This window comes from Salmo salar, chromosome 22, assembly GCF_965601325.2.
Source record: "Salmo salar chromosome 22, fSalSal1, whole genome shotgun sequence".
Classification (NCBI taxonomy): Eukaryota; Metazoa; Chordata; class Actinopteri; order Salmoniformes; family Salmonidae; genus Salmo; species Salmo salar.
Genome location: NC_138312.1, coordinates 14,944,204 through 14,957,805, shown reverse-complemented (window position 1 = coordinate 14,957,805; position 13,602 = coordinate 14,944,204). Strand labels below are relative to the sequence as shown.

At 43.5% G+C, this 13,602-nt stretch overlaps 1 protein-coding gene across 9 annotated transcripts in view; it reads right to left on the bottom strand.

The window, feature by feature from the left end:
- LOC106582844 (band 4.1-like protein 1) overlaps nucleotides 1-3,776 on the bottom strand; it is a 102,607-nt gene extending 98,831 nt beyond the window's left edge. For 4 of the 9 annotated variants that reach the window (XM_014166347.3, XM_014166351.3, XM_014166352.3 and 1 more), the window contains exon 1: nucleotides 3,621-3,774. The gene's annotated coding sequence lies outside the window, so the exon portion shown is untranslated. Of the gene's footprint in view, nucleotides 1-3,620 lie in introns of all 9 variants that reach the window. The other 5 variants (XM_014166353.3, XM_045705793.2, XM_045705794.2 and 2 more) reach the window with 3 other exon arrangements.
- Nucleotides 3,777-13,602: the final 9,826 nt, after the last annotated feature.

The window sequence follows — 13,602 nt, the reverse complement described above, 5'->3', positions numbered from 1 at the left end:
TGAAAGCTGTCCAAATGAAACGCCTCCATAAAAATAAGACTTCCAGTAGCAAGCTGTTCACCTTAATGTGATTGCCACAGTCAGATACTGTATGATGCATGACAAATGTTAACAGTAATGTAGAATACAGCCCTATGAAGAGTACCGTAGAGCTCCATGAAGAGGTCAATTGTCCACTGAAGACAAAACACCCCCCCCCCCCCCCCCCCCCAAAAAAAAAAGCACTAAGCCTCACCAATGACCATGTCCATTGTATCAGTGCGATACACATAACATACACTGAACGTACAAAACATTAAGAACACCTTCCTAATATAGAGTTGCACCACTCCCCCTTTTGCCCTTAGAACTGCCTAAATTCGTCAGGGCATGGATTCTACAAGGCGTCGAAATCGTTCCACAGGGATGCTGGCCCATGTTGACTCCAATGCTTCCCACAGTTGTGTGAAGTTGGCTAGATGTCCTTTGGGTGGTGGACCATTCTTGATACACACAGGAAACTGAGTATGAAAAACCCAGCAATGTTTCAGTTCTTGACACAAACCAGTGCGCCTGGCATCTACTACCATACACCGTTCAAAGGGAACTTTGAATAGCACACTTACACAATCCATGTCTCAATTGTCTCAAGGCTTAAAAATCCTTCTTTAACCTGTCGCCTACCCTTCATCTACACCGACTGAATTGAATTTAACAAGTGACATCAATAAGGGATCGTAGCTTTCACCTGGATTTACCTGGTCAGTCTGTCATGGAAAGAGCAGGTGTTCTTAATGTTTTGTACACTCAGTGTAGTTTGTGTTGGTTAAATACACTGAAGAGATGTTTGCCTTTTATGAGAACCTAAAGTTGTTACATTTTTATTGAAGCATCTGATCTGAAACAGGGCTGGGATTCCCAAAATCATCATAGCAACAAGATCATCTTAATTCCATTGAAACTAAATGGACGAGCTACCAATGCTTTTGGGAAACCCTGTCCAGATCTTATGTATTTGCTGTCAAAGAAACCAGAAAGGCCTCAGAAGCATGATGGTCAGAGGTGAGACCACCACCATTCATGGACCAGTCTGAGCATGCAACAGAGCCTAGTCTTCTGAATGGTTATTTCATTTAACTTCTGCCAGATGCTTCCACTGTACTCCCTCACAGTGAGAGGTATCTGTCGGTGTCACGGATCCCCCCGGTACTGCTGCTCATTCTGTTCACCAGTTCTGGAGGTCTACGTCACCGGCTTTCTAGGCTTCACTGAACGGGATTCATTACCACCAACCCCGGACTGTCTGATTATACACACCTGGTTCCCATTTCCCCTGATTAGTATGTTATACATGTTCCCTCTGTCTTTGTCGGTTATTGTTCCCATGTCCGTTGGTGGTGTGAGTACCTATGCGTTGGTGCAGCTGTTATGCTGCGTGCTATATATAGTGTGTATTACGGGTGTAGTTCAACGAGGTTTACCCTCACTCTTTAGTTTGGGTACAGCCCAGTGTTTTGTAGACGTGTTTGTTTTGGGTGTATTAAAAACCCCTATGGTGTATTCCTGCGCCTGTCTCCAAAGTCCTTTATACCAGCGTGACAGTAGGAATACCTTCTTTGGTGTGATTATCTGGACAAAGGCCACAACAATCAGTGATTTGGGTATTGGTGATGGGCTGTCAGTCACTCAATATTCTGTCCACAGTTCATACAAATGCCTTTGAGAAACGTCAAACACAGTCATTTTAGAAGTGCCTGACTGAACATGCACCCTGGCGGTGTTTGGGTGTTTCAGAGAGGGTGTGAAATGGGACTATGTTTGCCATTTGGATCGGTGTCTCAACATGTTATGCATACGTGTGTGTGTGCGCGCGTGCGTGTGTGTGTGTGTGTGTTTGTGTGTGGGTGTGTGCATAAGCATCAGTCAGGCGGAGTGTGTGTGCACTGTGTGAGATGGGCATGTCTGGGGAAAATCAGGCAAGTGGATTGTGCTAACTTTAAGTTGGGATAGAAGATCCAATTTGCCTTGACAGCAGGACTGAGACAAATTAAAGTCCTAGACGAAAACAAATCGATATATTGCAGTCACGAGAGATGGTGTGAATTAACATTGGTTACAAGCAGCAGTACTCAACACAGTAAGACTGACAATTGTCAACCAGAGACATACTATGAGATAGCTGCGCAGGGCTGAAATGAACAGAAACAACAACAAAAACTATACAGCATCTCCCATGAGGGTAAACATGAAGGTGAGTGAGAGTGAGAGTCTGCTAGTTTTAAGAGTGAGTGGGATTCAAGCCATCACACTGTTACGCAGGCTTAACAAAGGGATGTAGAGGTGAGGCATTTGACTGGGTATGGATTGTGAAACCGTGATGATAAAAAAGGAGGCATTTGACTGGGTATGGATTGTAATGCCTGGTGAAACCGTTATGATAAAAAAAGGTGAAAGCACTGTGTGAGCAATTGCATGCAGGTATACCTGGCAATGTATTCAACATAAGTGCTCAAGGATTGACTGTGTAATCAGCTATCTAAATTCACTCCGCTACATGGCCTTAAACAAGATGCCACCCACCTGAGTGGTCATATAACAGAACATACCATAATAGAATAGAATAGAAAGTGCTCTCTTCTGTCCTCTGCACAGCAACATTCCCAGTAGGCTAACACAGCCTCGGGCTTAACAGGCAGTCACCTCAAGGCTACCCTCACTTCACTACACCACACGGTCCCTGTGATACTGATAACGTATACGGATGTGTTTGATGACAACTTTTTATTCTCATTACTGGGAACTCCTATTTCTTAAAACAGTTTTCTCCCTTTAAGATACGTGACATCTATCGGAGTTATTCTTCATTATTTGTGTGGGTCTACTGGCTCTTTATGACATCATGGCTAGATGAAGAGTAGGTTTGTTATTAATTCTGTCAGGAGTTAGGGCGGGGGCTGTCAGGCGAATAGCCGCGTCATTGACGCTACAAGTTGTGCCTCTGGAGCCATAGGACGCGCCATGGAAATGAAACGTTTATTTCCTATCACCTCATGCCACACATCGCCTTCACATAATTTCCTGTGTGCGCATATGGGATGTTATGATGATGAGGCTATGGGCATGTTCCACCAAACATATTCCGAATCATATTCGCTTTATACTCGAGGAGCATAAAGGAAATCGTATGGAATGGAATTATTGCAGAATAACCAAGCATTGACATGGTCTCCCTTACAAAAGATAAAATAGTGAAACACATTTCGGTCTAGCGTGTCTTTCACATGGAATACCATTGCACAACATGATTGTAGCCAATCCCACTAAATAGTGCGGTAGGGCTACATCAAGAAGAAGAAAAATCACTAAGTAACGGAATCCAGCATAGCCTACAAATGGCCTTATAGCCTACCAACATTTTATATTTAAAAAACGAGGCATAAGTACATTTTTGGACGTGTGTGTTGTGGACAACGTTAGCGGGAGCAACAATAGTGGATTATTATTATTTTTTTCATGCATCGGCAACAATTTATTTAGAAGTAAGGAGAGATTGTAGCGTAATAAACTATTCCCTATGATGAGATGGATGCGCATGTAGGCTTTGGAATGTAAATAATACAATGCAAAATGTTGCTACCTACCTTTCCGTCAAACTCACATCCAGGTGTGGACCATTGACGTTGCGCACCGCGGCCAAATCAATCCAATACTGCCTCCGCCCCGTCGTTATTCCCTGCTTTAAAGGGAGCAGTGGTATGAGGGAGTGAGCGAGCTTCGAGTGAGTATGAGGAAGAGAAGGAGAGTGAAAGAGGGAGGGACAGAGACTGTGAGGTAGAGAAAGACGCGCAAGTCTTTTCCCCCCAACGCAGAGAACGGCCTTCACTTCTTTGGCACTGCAAAGACTTTGATTTATATCATTGGCATAACACAAACCCCTATTGAGGGAGTCTAGAATATGCGATGAAACAGTCTCATTTTGCATATAGAAGACGATACCAGGCATAGTGAAATTGGTACATCAAGTCAGGGCCTTTTCTTTATGAATGGCTTATACATGCGACATAGATTACCACCTATGTGTAAACTATGGTAGCACTACTTAGTGAGAACATGCATTTATAGTTTTCCTTCTTGGTTAAACAAGAACCCTATCCTGTTCTAATTGATTAAAAAGGTCAAATAAAATGGTTTGTTCTGTAGGCCTATAACTTGAAAGTATGTCAATCTATTCAACCTGGACTCAGCGGTAGACGTTAGTGGTGCGCGACTCAGCTGTTTGTTCAACCGCACCCGCCCGCAATTGCTAATAACCCATCAGGTCCACCCGACTATGTGATAAAGAAAACATCTGAAGCCTGCACCCAACCCTAAACCGTTAATATAGAAAATGAGCTGTAGGCTACAATCAAAGACAGCAGAACGATTTTTGACATTGGGTGCAGGTTTTTTGTTGTTGTTTGATTTCTGCTTATAATTTTCGAGGCTATTTGTTAGTCGGCTTGTCTATAATCAATTACATGCAGCTTCTCTTCTGTCATTATATGTTGCCCTACAAGACAAAATAAACCAGAATAATGTCATAAATCAAGTTGACATCTGTAACGTTCTCTGTCATCTTTGCCAGGAATTTAGGGACTGGGGAGAAAATGCAATAACAAAAAAAACAGGAAAGATTTTCTGTTCAAAATTTCCAAATTACATCAGTTTGATGTTTGTAAGAAAATAGAAAGCTGTGAAAACAACAAAACAGGTTTCTGATAAGATTTCAAAGGAAGGTTTCAAACAGCATTTGCATTCTCTCAAGATGCTGAAAGAAATCATTTCTCCACTCCTGTTCCCAAGTGAACATTTTGCCTACGTTTGGTGTATCCTTTTACTGCAAGAAATGCTTAATTCTGCAGGAGTTAATATTAAGGCTGTGAGAGAGGTAATAGACCTGCAGTCAGTGTTTAGATTTCAGTTTCCATTTTAACCCATCTGAGCAGTAGGCTACAGTTCCCTTGATGTCCATTAGGCCTATTTAAAGTCCCCCTCTTGTGACTGTCGAATTTGTTTCGAGCCTCAATCACCACACAGACCCCTTAACTTGTTGCACATTTTGTTACGTTACAGACTTATTCTAAACTGAATTAAATTGTTAATTTTCCTCATCAATCTACACACAATACCCCATAATGACAAAGCAAAAACAGGTTTTTAGACATTTTTGCAAATGTATAAAAAAATACATTGAAATATTACATTTACATAAGTATTCAGACCCCAAGTTTTCTTGGGTATGACAACAAGCTTGACAAACCTGTATTTGGGGAGTTTCTCAAATTCTTCTCTGCAGATCCTCTCAAGCTCTGTCTAGTTGGACAGCTATTTTCAGGTCTCTGCAGAGATGTTAGATAGGGTTCAGGTCCGGGATCTGGCTGGGCCACTCAAGGACATTCAGAGACTTGTCCCGAAGCCACTCCTGCATTGTCTTGCCTGTGTGCTTAGGGTCATTGTCCTGTTGGAAGGTGAACCTTCGCCCCAGTCTGAGGTCCTGAGTGCTCTGGAGCAGGTTCTCGTCAAGGATCTCTCTGTACTTTGCTCTGTTCATCTTTCCCTCAATCTTGACTAGTCTCCCAGTCCCTGATGCTGAAAAACATCCCCACAGCATTATGCTGCCACCACCATGCTTCACCTTAGGGATGGTGCCAGGTTTCCTCCAGACGTGACGCTTGGCATTCAGGCCAAAGCGTTCAATCTTGGTTTCATCAGACCAGAGAATCTTGTTTCTCATGGTCTGAGAGTCCTTTAGGTGCCATTTGGCAAACTCCAAGCAGGATGTGATGCCTTTTACTTAGGAGTGGCTTCCGTCTGGCCACTCTACCATAAAGGCCTGATTGGTGGAGTGCTGCACTGTGTTCTTGGGGACCTTCAATGCTGCAGAAATGGTTTGGTACCCTTCCCCAGATCTGTGCCCCGACACCATCCTGTCTCGGAGCTCTACGGACAATTCCTTCAATCTCGTCTCTTGGTTTTTGCCCTGACATGCACTGTCAACTGTGATACCTTATATAGACAGTTGTGTGCCTTTATAAATCATATCCAATCAATTGAATTTACCACAGGTGGACTCCAATCAAGTTGTAGAAACATTTCAAGGATGATCAATGGAAACAGGGTGCACCTGAGCTCAATTTCAAGTCTCATAGCAAAGGGTTTGAAAACATTTTTCTTTTATTTAACCTTTATTTAACTAGGCAAGTCAGTTAAGAACAAATTCTTCATGGATTGAGGTTAACTTTTTCTGCCCGTTCCCAAAAGCATTTGTCAATTGGCGTGTAGGCTATTTTGCACGCGTACAGTAGGCCCTCAAATGTAGGCTTATGCACTATTCCCAGATAGCCTCAAATAATTAAAGAAAAACTTCAATGTACCCTACAGATATAAATTGCACAAGAATTATACATTTATGGATTTTTTAAGGTAGACTATTATTTACTCTTTATTCAACCCATCCACCACATAGCCGCCCTTCATCCACACAATATTTAATGGCCCTAAACCTGTCCGCCCCTATTTCCACAGGGATGAGGGTTATGAGTTGGCCCATGCATCACTAGTAGACATAACGTAGTAAATGTAAATCTGTTTCCCTCCATTTAGTATGATATGTTATGTTTCATATGGTATGTATTCATTTGTGGATGTCCATCATCTATTTTGTATGATATGTTCGAATTCCAATTTGTTGTGGCCAACGTTAGCTAGGGTGCTAGATGGCTAACGTTAACATTAGCTAGGCTAGGGGTTAGGGTTAAGGTTAGGTTAAAGGGTTGAGGTTAGGGGAAGGGGAAGGATTAGCTAACATGCTAAGTAGTTGCATAAGAAGTTGCAATAAGTTGCTAATAAGCTAAAATGCTACCTGTGATGAGAGGTAAACACACCATCTTTGGGTTGCTAGACATTCGTGTTAGTAACATTCGTGTTAGTGTTAGTAACAAAGTAGCTAAAAAGTAGTAAGTTGTTGCAAAGTTGCTAATCAGCTAAAATTGTCTGTGATGCGATTCGAACATGCAAACTTTGGATTATTAGACGTTTGCATTATATGCCGACCCAACCACCCTGACCAACCACCCTCCTTTCATTTTTGCCTTAAGTAACCTTCTGTCTTACGTAACCATATCAAGAGTAACATATCATACTCATTTCAGTCTGCCGGATTTACGTTTACCATGTCTGTAAGACCAGGCTGGTTGTTAGGCCTATCAAATCCACTGTATTGTAGGAAAAACAACTATTTCATGCCATGCATGATGTTCTCATGTAGCGAAGCAGTAAAGATGAAAAAAGAGCAGACACTTACAGTAGACCTGTCGTAGCCTACTCACTGGTTTAGATCATTTCCTACCTTCCCCTCTTTCTCTGGGCTGTAGATAATGTAAATAATGATGTACTGCCTTCTTAGAAGCACTGATCTATGCTTAGAACTCCCCTTGCCCCTCAAACATTAATAAGCATGCGTCACTGAGTGTGTTTACCTTCAAACAGACCAGTACCACTGTGGAAAAGTACAGCGTCTGTCCACTCAGTGTAGCTGCGAGGGAGTACAGACACACTTGCAGCCAGGAAGATGATGAAATCACTAGCTGTATACCACTGCACATCAATATGTATCAATATGTTAGACATGCAGTCGGTGAGAGTCCTGTCACTCTCAACCTGTGATTCGGACCATCTGTGTTTCAGATTAGCACTGTTTCTGTTGGACTATACTGGAGTATAAAGTCAGCACACAACTCCCATCCCCCCTGCCTACACTTACGATAACAGATTGCAGTCAGAGTGCAGTATAACTGCAGTACACTCAAAACTGGGGCCCCACAAGTGTGCGTGCACGCATCCAACTCAATCATCAAGTTTGCAGACGACACAACAGTAGTGGGCTTGATTACCAACACCGATGAGACAGCCTACAGGGAGGAGGTGAGAGCACTCGGAGTGTGGTGTCAGGAAAACAACCTCTCACTCAACGTCAACAAAACAAAGGAGATGATCGTGGACTTCAGGAAAGAGCAGAGGGAGCACCCCCCTTTCCACATCAAAGGGACAGCAGTGGAGAAGGTGGAAAGTTTTAAGTTCCTTGGCGTACACGTCACAGACAAACTGAAATGGTCCACCCACACAGACAGTGTGGTGAAGAAGGAGTTTTGGCTTGTCACCCAAAACCCTGACAAACTTTTATAGATGCACAATCGAGAGCATCCTGTTTGGCTGTATCACAGCCTGGTACGGCAACTACACCGCCCTCAACTGCAAGGCTCTCCAGAGGGTGGTGCAGTCTGCACAATGCATCACCGGGGGCAAACTACCTGCCCTCCATGACACCTACAGCACCCGATGTCACAGGAAGGCCAAAAACAATGACCCCACTGCCTGTTCACACCGCTACCATCCAGAAGGCGAGGTCAGTACAAGTGCATCAAAGCTGGGACCGAGAGACTGAAAAACAGCTTCTATCCCAAGGCCATCAGACTGCTAAACAGCAATCTCTAACTGAGAGAAGCTGCTGCCTACATTGAGACCCAATCACTGTCCACTTTAATAAATGGATCACTAGTCACTTTAAACAATGCAACTTTAAATAATGCCACTTTAATAATGTTTACATATCATACATTACTCATATCACATGTATATACTGTATTTTATACCATCTGTTGCACCTTGCCTATGCTACTCGGCCATCACTCACCCATATACTTATATGTACATATTCTCATTCACCCCTTTAGATTTGTGTGTATTAGGGAGTTATTGGGAAATTGTTAGATTACTTGTTAGATATTACTGCACTGTCGGAACTAGAAGCACAAGCATTTCGCTACACTCGCATTAACATCTGCTAACCATGTGTATGTAAACAATACAATTTGATTTGATTTTAACTGCAGTTAGAGCGCAGTACAACTGCAGTATGCAGCAAATACTGTGTCCAAAATAACACTGTTTGTTTTACTGCAGTAATTTTTCAGTGTAACTGTAGTTAGAGTGCAGTATAACTGCAGTTACTGTGTCCAAAATACCACAGTCAACTGCAGTTACTGCACTTACACTGCAGTTTTAAAACTGCAATCTTTTTTGTAAGGGTAACATCTATAGGGGGCAGTAATGTGACCCTGCCTCCAGTGAAGGCGTTTGGGATTGAATGGTGGCTGGCTACCACATAAATCACCAGGTTCTAAAATTCCAAAACACGTTCAAGGACACAACAGACCTCCCGCCGTTGAAGGACTTTGGTTTTGCCTCAGAGATTTACGTTATTGACATTTTTCATCATGGCAAATCCCAATTAGCCTGCTATGAAGCACTACAGCAGGGTTAGGTTAAGGCTAGGGTTTGGTACTCTGTATCAGAATTGTTTGGTAAAATGATGTAATAGCAGAAATGTAGATGCAGCCACTCTGCTGCTGCTAGCCTTAGTGGAGTGTTTTTAGAGTGCTCTTCAAAATCTTCTCATCCAGAGCTGCCACGCATTGGCTGTGAGACACACGCATTTGACCCTCTTCTCACGCTTTCACGGCACACCTCTTATATATTACGCATTGAAAAGTACAGCGCGTTAACTTTTCAACTGTGCTCCAAATCATTTTGAACTCGTAGCATCTGTGCCTGCAATTTAACATCACGAGCAGAACCTCTATCATTGTCCTGTCTTGCCACTTCCTTGTGAACAGTGACACATTGAAGTATATGATTGGTCTAGTTATGTAAGGGATCGAGGGAATTGGAAGCAGGTTTTAAAGAAACGCCCCTCACTATTAAAGTTGAGTTGAATGGAGAGGGGGAACATTCTCTGCTAAGTTTATACAACTGTAAAGTGTAGCACGGTAGCAATGTTTTATGTACAATGTTGTCAACAAAATTAGGTTGCTGATACTCCCGTCCATAAATCTATTGCAGAATGCAGCCTTTGACAGCCTGTACTAAAGTCGATTTAATCCACAAATGCATAGGTCTGATTTGTAACTATAAATACTTTTGTCAAACAGATTGTGAACCCAAAAGTGTAAATTTGATTCTAGAGGGGGGACAATAAATATAACAATACTTTGGTTACGGTGTTGAGTTGGATTCATCTTGTCTTCAGGAGATTTTATTATCTGTTTACTTTATTCAGTCTGATCAGTGTATAATTCTCATACTTAACAATGGGCTAAAATATAGGGTGATTACTGTGCTTGTCAGCAAGAACACTGCTGTTATTCTCCAAACGTATTTCATTATTCCACTTCTTCCCAATTGTAATCACGTATTTGAAAAATGATATGCCTACTTGTGTCTTTGAAAATGAATTACATGAGGCTATGTATTTTTGCAGCCACTCATGGACAGTTTTGAAATACAAATCTACATTAGATATAAAATGCTCCAGGAATCATATATAATTTGACATTTTAGTATTGTGCACATGCTAGGCAACTCATAAATGCATCACATGTTGTCTATGTAGGGTAAGATGATGGCAAGGATCTTCGACTAGTAGGCATAAACCACCTGAATATTGATATTCATTCGATTTTATTTGAAGGTTTAGAGATTTTTGAGAAATTAGAATACCTCACAATCAAATGCAGACCGTACTACCTCCCAAGAGAATTCTCTTCGATTATAGTCACAGCCGTGTATATTTCCCAACAAGCCGATACCACGACGGCCCTCAAAGATCTACACTGGACTTCATGCAAACTGGAAACCACATATCCTGAGGCCACATTTATTGTAGCTAGGGATTTTAACAAAGCAAATTTGAGGAAAATGCTACCGAAGTTTTACCAACACATTGACTGTAGTACTCGCGCTGGTAAAACATTGGACCCCTGCTTCTCAACTTTTCGAAATACCTACAAGGCCCTCCCCAGCCCTCCCTTCGGCAAATCTGATCACTACTTAATTTTGCTCCTCCCTTCCTATAGGCAGAACCTCAAACAGGAAATACCCTTGCCAAGGTCTATTCAACGCTGGTCTGACTAATCGGAAATCCATGTTTCAAGATTGTTTTGATCACGCGGACTGGGATATGTTCCGGGTAGCCTCTGAGAATAACATCAACGAATACACGGATCTGGTGACTGAGTTCATCAGGAATTGTGTAGGAGTTGTTGTACCCACTGTGCCTATTAAAAGGTCTTCCCTGTGGCTCAGTTGGTAGAGCATGGTGTTAGCAACGCCAGCATGGTGTGTGCAACGCCAGGGTTGTGGGTTCGTATTCCCACAGGGGGCCAGTACAAAAAAAAAATGCATGAAATGAAATGTATGCACTCACTACTGTAAGTTGCTCTGGATAAGAGTGTCTGCTAAATGACTAAAATGTAAATGTTAAAACCTACCCAACCAGAAACTGTGGATAGATGGCAGCATTTAAAAAAAACTGAAAACACGAACCAATGCATTTAACCATGGCAAGGTGACTGGGAATATGGCCAAATACAAACAATGTAGGTGTTCCCTCCGTAAGGCAATCAAACAGGCAAAATGTCAGTACAGAGGCAAAGTGGAGTCGCAATTCAACGGCTCAGACACGAGACGCATGTGACAGGGTCTACAGACAATCACAGACTACAAAGGGAAAACCAGCCACGTCGCAGACACCAAGGTCTTGCTTCCGGACAAGCTAACACCTTTTTCGCCCGCTTTGAGGATAACACAGTGCCACCAATGCGACCCGCTACCAAGGACTGTGGGCTCTCCTTCTCTGTGGCTGACGTGAGTAAGACATTTAAGCGTGTTAACCCTCGCAAGGCTGTCGGCCCATTCAACACCACAGTACCCTCCAAGCTCACCATTAAGCTTGTGTGTCCTGGACTCCCTGACGGGCCGCCCCTAAGTGGTGAAGGTAGGTAACAACACCTCCACTTCGCAGACCCTCAGCCCCCTACTGTACTCCCTGTTCACTCATGACTGCGTGGCCACACATGCCTCCAACTCAATCATCAAGTTTGCAGACAACACAACAGTAGTAGGCCTGATTACCAACAATGATGAGACAGCCTACAGGGAGGAGGTGAGGGCCATGGGAGACTTGTGCCAGGAAAATAACCTCTCACTCAATGTAAATAAAACAAAGGAACTGATTGTGGACTTAGGACACAGCAGAGGGAGCACGCCCCTATCCACATCGACGGGACCGCAGTGGAGAATGTGGAAAGCTTCAATATCCTCGGCATACACATCACTGACGATCTGAAATAGTCCACCCACACAGACAGTGTGGTGAAGAAGGCGCAACAGCACCTCTTCAACCTCAGGAGGCTGAAGAAATTTGTCTTGTCTCCCTTAAACCCTCACAAACTTTTACAGATGCACAATTGAAAGCATCCTGTCAGGCTGTATCACCGCCTGGTATGGCAACTGCACCACCCACAACCGCAGGGCTCTCCAGAGGGTGGTGCGGTCTACACAACGTATCACTGGGGGCAAACTACCTGACCTCCAGGACACCTACAGCACCTGATGTCACAGGGAGGCCAAAATGATCATCAAGGACATCAACCACCAGAGCCACGGCCTGTTCACTATCATCCAGAAGGTAAGGTCAGTACAGGTGCATCAAAGCTGGGACAGAGAGAGTGAAAAATGGCTTCTATCTTAAGGCCATCAGACTGTAAAATAGCCATCACTAGCCGGCTTCCACCCGGTTATGCAACCCTGCACCTTAGAGGCTGCTGCCCTATATAAACTCAGCAAAAAAATAAACGTCCCTTTTTCAGGACCGTGACTTTTAAAGATAATTCGTAAAAATCCAAATAACTTCACAGATCTTCATTGTAAAGGGTTTAAACGCAGTTTCCCATGCTTGTTCAATGAACCATAAACAATTAATGAACATGCACCTGTGGAACGGTCGTTAAGACGGTAGGCAATTAAGGTCACAGTTATGAAAACTTAGGCCATTAAAGAGGCCTTTCTATTGACTCTGAAAAACACCAAAAGAAAGATGCCCAGGGTCCTTGCTCATCTGCATGAACGTGCCTTAGGCATGCTGCAAGGAGGCATGAGGACTACAGATGTGGCCAGGGCAATAAATTGCAATGTCTGTACTGTGAGTCGCCTAAGACAGTGCTACAGGGAGACAGGACGGACAGCTGATCATCCTCGTAGTGGCAGACCACATGTAACAACACCTGCACAGGATCGGTACATCCGAACATCACACCTGTGGGACAGGTACAGGATGGCAACAACAACTGCCCGAGTTACACCAGGAACGCACAATCCCTCCATCAGTGCTCAGACTGTCCGCAATAGGCTGAGAGAGGCTAGACTGAGGGCTTGTAGGCCTGTTGTAAGCCAGGTCCTCACTAGACATCACCGGCAACAACGTCGCCTATGGGCACAAACCTACCGTCGCTGGACCAGACAGGACTGGCAAAAAGTGCTCTTCACTGACGAGTTGCGGTTATGTCTCACCAGGGGTGATGGTCGGATTCGCGTTTATCGTCAAAGGAATGAGCGTTACACCGAGGCCTGTACTCTGGAGCGGGATCGATTTGGAGGTGGAGGGTCCGTCATGGTCTGGGGCGGTGTGTCACAGCATCATCGGACTGAGCTTGTTGTCATTGCAGGCAATCTCAACGCTGTGTGTTA